We start from the raw sequence: 7,111 nt of genomic DNA on the forward strand, positions 1-7,111 counted from the left end.
GTTGTACATGTCTGTCTGACACCAGAGCTGATTTATACATGCTTCCTCCTGGCTTGGTGAATCTTTTCATTTCATTCCAATTCACAGCACTTTATCAATATATCAGTGGCAGATTTTGCCCCCGCGCTTTGCTGTCTCATGTCTACAATACTGTGTGAGAGCCAAGCGAGAGAGTCCCAAGAGAAACCCCATCAGTTTCCCAAGAAGGCCGATTTGTTCTCTCCGTTTAGGTAAAATTGTCTCTTCAAGAGGCTGCTTTGGTCTGGTATAAAATACATGCATCTTCTTTTTCCTAATGTACGTCAAATGTTGTTCCTTTATGTTGAAAGATTCTTCTAGTCTTGGGAGAGTACCCGCTGTATTTGTGCAGCACATGCTCACAGTGCCACACAGGGCTGAGAGAAACTTTGCTGCATTGTTTTTTAGCCTGTGGGGTGTAGTCAACGGCATTAATGTTTGGGTCATCTCCATAAGAAAAGCCCCCATTGATTCTCTCTAGTGACTTCCATTAGGTGATGATGGTGGGGCAGGCGGCTGTGTTTTGGCCAAAGCACCGGGCCTGTTTTCTTCGGAGGGATGGCAATAGATTAAATCCCACAGAGATCACAAGATATCTTTGTCTCCTTCCAGGACAATAACATTTTATGAGGGATAATCCCGGATCATCCACTTAGCAATTAAAATACAGAGAGGCCCGTGGGTGCTTGCCGTTACCTGTGTGGCACTGTTTCTTGGCCCTCCCCTCGCTGGATCCAAGCACTTTTGATTTTATGCTTCTTTTGCTTTCCAGATAGTTTGAGCCTTTCATTTAATTACCAGAATCAGTTGAAGGTCACTTATAGTGACACAGGCTATCTGTCCAATCTTTTCCAATTAAGTTATTCCTGTCCAGTTCATTCATCCATTTATTCTTCCATTCATTCATAAAGTTAGGGTATGAGAGGACATGTTAATTCATTCATACTGCTTAGATTTGCTCTATTGTCGAGTTAATCTGTTGGCAGTGATAGTTGGGTCTCTGCTGTTGCCAAAACACCACTTGGTGAAGCGAGTGCTCTAAACCCAAACCCAGGTAAAAGCTGCTCGGCATTTAGATGCTTTAGATTGGGGGATAAGGCCTCACACAGTAAGTCATGAGTATCTTTAATTACCCGAGTGAGAGGATTAGAAAGAGAGGGCTTTATCTGATGCTTTCTCCCTCTTTTTCTTTCTGTATATATAAGTGTGTGTGGTTTGAATGAGTGGGCATATGATAGTGTGTGTGTTTTGAGTGCACGCACATTGCACATATTGTATTTGCCTTGGCACAGCTTGTGTCAGGCCAGCGCTGAGGAATGTCTAGCCAAAGCTGTCGAGGGACTTGATCAGAGATGCCCAGAGTGGTTTGAGAAGATCATGCGGCTCTGATACTGTATATGTATCATTGTTTTGAGCCAGATACATCATGCTTATCTAATCGCTGCCGCTGATCCAATTACATGCTGATTGAAAGGACAACATCACAGAGTGAAACCCTGGCAGCCAGAGAGCGCAGGTAGAGATATGCTACCTGAAACACAAATGAACGACCTACTGAGGAGGGCTCTGAGAGGTTAAACTGTGACTCAGCCAGACGGCGTTAACCCGGCACGACCACCGCCATCACTAGTGTCATTATTTCCTTCCAGCAGGCATTTGTTTGTTCGTGATAGCAGTAAATAGTCTCTGAGAGTTACAGCATAAACCTCAAGGTCTGTTTGTTCTTTAACACTACAGAGCCATCCGGCCCATTAGGATGGTGGTTTACAAACTTTTTTTTTTCTGGCAATATTTCTAGATGTTCTACTCTCCTGACCAACAGCTTATAGGAAGGGGAAGCATTATTCAAGAGAAAATGTACTTCTGTCAAAACAAGCGCATATGCCGTAGAGGATTTCCCACAGTTATGTTTCAGCTCAATTTCATAATATTTCTACAACATATATACTCAGATATTTTTATGGTGGTACAGCAGTTACTCAGTTTTCACAGATCCTGTTGCAGCAAACATTTCTTTACCACACACAGGAACGTGAAGAAGTAAAAAGGATGTTGCTTTCTTTAAAATTAACATTTCACTTTTTGGGCTGCAGGAAAGTTTACAGGCATTAGAGCATCTGTACATCCTCATAACCACCTTTTAATAATATGCTGTTGTTAGCAGCCTAAACTGGAGTTCTCACAAATCCTTTTGTTCCAGCGTAAGAACTAATACGACCGGCCTCTGATCCAACCCCTGAGGCCTTCAGTCGAGGCTCTCACACTTTGTACTATCTCTAGTTGCTGTTTGACTCTCTCCTTTTCTTTATGTTATGTTCTGACCCATGTCATCATAATTTATTAACCCTCTCTGACAAGCAGAAGACAAATTGGAGCTAAAATTCAGGTTAATAGAGCACCAGACTAGGTTTGTTATTATGAAACACACTGACTCTCACCTGCATGTGATATATTTTTCTATTGATTTGAAAGTCAGATATCTTCCTTGGTATTTCCATTCGTCCTTCACCTTCGGGGAAATCATCTTCAGTAACAAAAGAATAATATACAGTAAACCACCATCATGTACTTTTCTTCAGCTAATAGATGTATCTTTGTTGTATGGAAACCCCCGTAAGGGAGAACAAGGTGTAATACATAAAACTTATAACAAAAGTAGAATGAATCTATTCAAGGGGGGGTATTTGAGGTTATTTCAGGGAGATTAGGATAGAATGTGTTTTGTTGTTTTAATACGTAAATCCTGGGAAAGAGAAGAAGACATGGTTTATTGTCCTTTGCTCACCAGAGTCCTGTACATGCTCATTTCTTTGCATGCCACAGTATGTGTGTGTGTGTGTGTGTGTGTGTGTGTGTGTGTGTGTCTGTTTACGCATGTTGTGCTGGATGTGGATGGCGCGGCCTTCTCTTGTCATCACGTACATTCCAGGAGTCAGGGGGCAGACGAAGCCCTGAGATGACACTGCAGATCCAACTATTAGCCTTTCACCTGCTGTTAACAGCAACTTGGCTAGAAACAGGGCCTGCATTCCTCTGCCTCGAGCCAGATGTAGTCTTAACACACAGTAACATACCTACAAGAAGATAATCTTCAGAGATGTTGCTCGAAACCAGGGAACAATTTGTTGCTGCGACTCACCTCTAATTCAACGCTCGAGCAAAGTTGGCTTTTTAATTTGGAAACCAGTAAAAACTTCATCAATCCACATGTGTTTGACAGCAGAAGCACGACTGCTGGGCCATGCCGAGCACGTGCACGTGGTGCATGAAAGAGATTGCGGGGAAATGGGACACATTTCATATAGTTTGGTCCCGAAATGGAAACCCACCAAGGTCAGAGACGGCCAGCTAGAAAGCTAGAGTCAATATTTATGGATACTGAACATGTGGCACACTTCTCTACCCACTAATTTGAGCAACAAGTCCACCTCCAGATTATATAGCCTCTCAGAGATCACAAAAGAGGGTCCAGACCTTGCACGTTTCAAATATTGAGAAGCACGTCGAGGTTGGTCACCGACAAGAAGCTGTGCGTAATTTGGCAAATTGGCACACTGTTTATTTGTTTGTGTTTCAATTTCCTGTGTAAATAGGGGACAAGGGAGCTTTGATCAGGCAGTGAGGGTTGCTCCTTTATCCAGATCTGCAGTTTGTAATTATCAGTATCACTGGTATAGATATCACTGTAATTATCATATTGTGAAATGACTCTTGGTTGGTTTTATTAAAACCAAAAAGGGAGAATTCCATATTTAGCTTTTAAGCCCTATATCGCTTGTCTCATATCAGAAAAATGCACGCTTTTATTTATGAGACACATGTCTTTTGAAGTCAAAACCGAGTCCTTGTTACTTGTTCTTACACATACTGAACAAAGTGAAGTTTGATGCCTCCTACACTATAAAACAGCTATAAAATCAGTATACCAGTACAAAACATTTAGCTCTGTACGGACCTCACACTTTAACAACTTACAATAGGAATCATATAAACACATGCTTCAGTTAGCGAACTAGTTGGGATGAGAGGCAGCTACTTCCATTTTAGAGAGAGAGAGAGAGAGAGACATAAATACAGGGATCTGCCCTTTGAATGCAGCTCCACTCATAAAGACACCATGCGTCACTCAATTATACGTCTGCATGATTAGAAGCTTGAGCTACATAAACAGCCAGCGTCAAGATTTACATTTTACCGCTTAAGCACAAGCAGCTGTTTACAGACCAGGGAAGGAAGGAAAACACTTAGCAAGTATCTATACATGAGAGGGGATCGGATCGCAAAGATGGTTTCAATTAATGGTTGTTTATGTAGATATAATGCAATACTTGCTGGAATCGTTGATTGCTCTCAGTGCTACTGCTTCTGGGTTTTAAACATGTTAATATGTGTAGGCAGACAAGTTAAACTGCAGTGTAAAATGGAGCTTGTTTCCGTGCAATTGCAGGTCCTTTAAAAGGTTCAGGAAACCAAAAAGACAAATAGAAACATCCTGATAGAAGTGTTGTGACCTTCACAGGCAAACACAAACTGACAGCATTTTCAATCACTCGCTAGATACGATGAAAGAGCAACACTCTTCATATACTTAATCTGCAGTGTCAAGCCATAAGCAATAACATGCACTGTAGCTTCGAATGTTCGGCTTCACTTTCACAAAAGCACATTTCAGCTACACACGATGAGATTAAACCATTGCATGACGTAAGAAATGGCTTGGGTGTTATCATGTGTGAGATGCCGGGAAGGTTAGACAAGGCTGAGCACCTCATATCAAACAGAGCAAGGCCAGTATATCAACAATTATAAGGGTAAATATTCACAAAGATATTCAACACCAAAAGCTATGACAAAGGTTTTTTTGTATGTAGGTGATATTAGCTAAAGAGAAACACATCACTACTGCTAATGAAGCAAAAATGTACACATACATCCAATATTGGATGGAAGAAATACATGTTCTGCTTTTTTTTTGAAGATTTCTTCAATACCCAATAGGAATTACAAATGTTGTGTTCCCATTTCACCGCGCAGCTACAGCCAACCACTATCAGCATGACAACATTTATTTCACAGGCACCATTTGTACCAGACAAATGTACAATTTCATTTGTGTGGCTAAAATACATGGCGGCTAAACAATGACAACATTTGTTTGATTGTTAAAGCTACTCTAATCAATATGGGATCAAATGACTGTGTATAATGTGAATGTCACTCCTTGTGACAAACCCACAGAGAATTATCACCTGCGCTTTTCAGCTCATTGTTTAGGTTTTACAGCCCACAGCTTCACTGTTGTGATTCACTGTCACAGCTCTCATCAGGTAGCTGTTTTCAGCAAAAAAGCTCTGATAAACTCAGCCTGCCCTACCTGCCCAGCACTAACCAGCAAACAGACAAAGTTAGCGTTTAGCTAGTGAACATTAGCATTTTGACGCTAAATAGCAGGATATTTCTCTCAGGAGACCAAAGCAGAGCTAAAACAGAGTGAATTTTGGATTTACCATGTTGGCAGATACAGGACTGCTGGCCGTGTAAATAGGCAACTGTTTGTTTACTATATCAACTATATCAGCTGAAAGGGTGATGATATGTCAGGATTGTGTTTATAGCTTGTTTCTGCTACCCCCAAGTGGCCAACGACATCAGTTAATCCAGGTTTAAGGATGAGATTAAAGATGTTGTTCACAGATAAACTACGCTAGTGGTGTTAGCAGCCTTATAAGAGCAGGAGTTACATGCTTGCTGTGCTGTTGTTTATAGTCTTCAATTATTTTTCTTTTAAAGCAAAATAGGTCACCTCTGAGATGGAAAACAGAATAATTGTAATTCATATTTGTTGCTGTGGTTGCCAAAAAAAATGTACTTATCTATAAATCTATTAATTTCTTGTCTTGATTTGAGCACCTACACAGTTATTAGCAGCACTGTGCATTGCAGCTGCAGTGGGTCAAAAAAATGGACAACATCTTTATACAAATATATACAGCTGTAGCAAAATGCAAACACTGGTCACATGGCTGAAGTTAGTTAAACCCATTTCATTGTCACATTTCATTATCATGGTGTCGTACTGAGTCTGATCCCAGCCGTACAGCCTGGAGGGAGCAGAACAGCAGGGTTGTCTGACGGGGGGAGAGAGGAGGCTAGTAGGCTATAGGGAGGACCTGATTGTACTCTGGCATCCACAGAATGACATTATAGCTGTGTGGTTTCATGATAATAATAATCTTCAGAGCAGCTGTATAAACATTTAACTGACATCCACTCCCTGGGCATGCAGTATGTATCTTTAACTTCTACTAGGGCCAGTCTGATGCAACTATTCATTTCTCCGCCCATCTCTCTCTCTCCCTCTCTCTCTCTTTCTGTCTGCTGCTCGAGATACATGATCCATGTTAGTATTTGCTGTAAATGTCAATGGAAAATGAATGTTCACATCACATTAAGCTTTCAACATTTGAAGGGAAAGCACATCATGTTGCGAGAACAAGCTCAGCGGCATGATTTACTGTGTGGACTTGCACAGAGCTGCGACAGTTGTCTTGCTTCATTCACTTCGAAAAACTGGGAAGCAGTTTTAAGAAATTTGGGACTCAACAGAGGCCAATAAATTTAGACAAACCCTTGCGCTGGCCCCTCACAATGTAGCCTATTTCCTGGTAACATTTGTCTTAATTTCGTGGCAGTTTGTGTAAATATTTATGTCACTAAACTAACTGTTCTGTATACAGTAAGCCCCCCAATCTTCCCTGGAATGTGATTTAATTGGCGGTTTCCTCTGTTTACCCCGTTTCATACGGTTATGGGCGAGCTTACTGTAATGAATAATCAGGTAGATAAAATGTGGCCTTAAATTAAATGTCCCCCTTAAAGGAAATCAAATGAAGGTTAATACCCGTTTCATGCCCCCTGTCTGTAATTCACGTTCTCTCATCACATGCCAGATTACCATTATGTGTCATTTGTAATACAATAAACAGACTCCAGATGGCTTGGATTCTCTTGAATATACACAGAAGCTATGGGGAGAGCTGCTGTATTTTACTGTGTAGTCACTTTGCCTCAGACAGCCAGGCCAGCGCTCATT

The sequence above is a fragment of the Enoplosus armatus genome, chromosome 19 (genome assembly GCF_043641665.1).
Source record: "Enoplosus armatus isolate fEnoArm2 chromosome 19, fEnoArm2.hap1, whole genome shotgun sequence".
In the NCBI taxonomy this organism is placed as follows: domain Eukaryota; kingdom Metazoa; phylum Chordata; class Actinopteri; order Centrarchiformes; family Enoplosidae; genus Enoplosus; species Enoplosus armatus.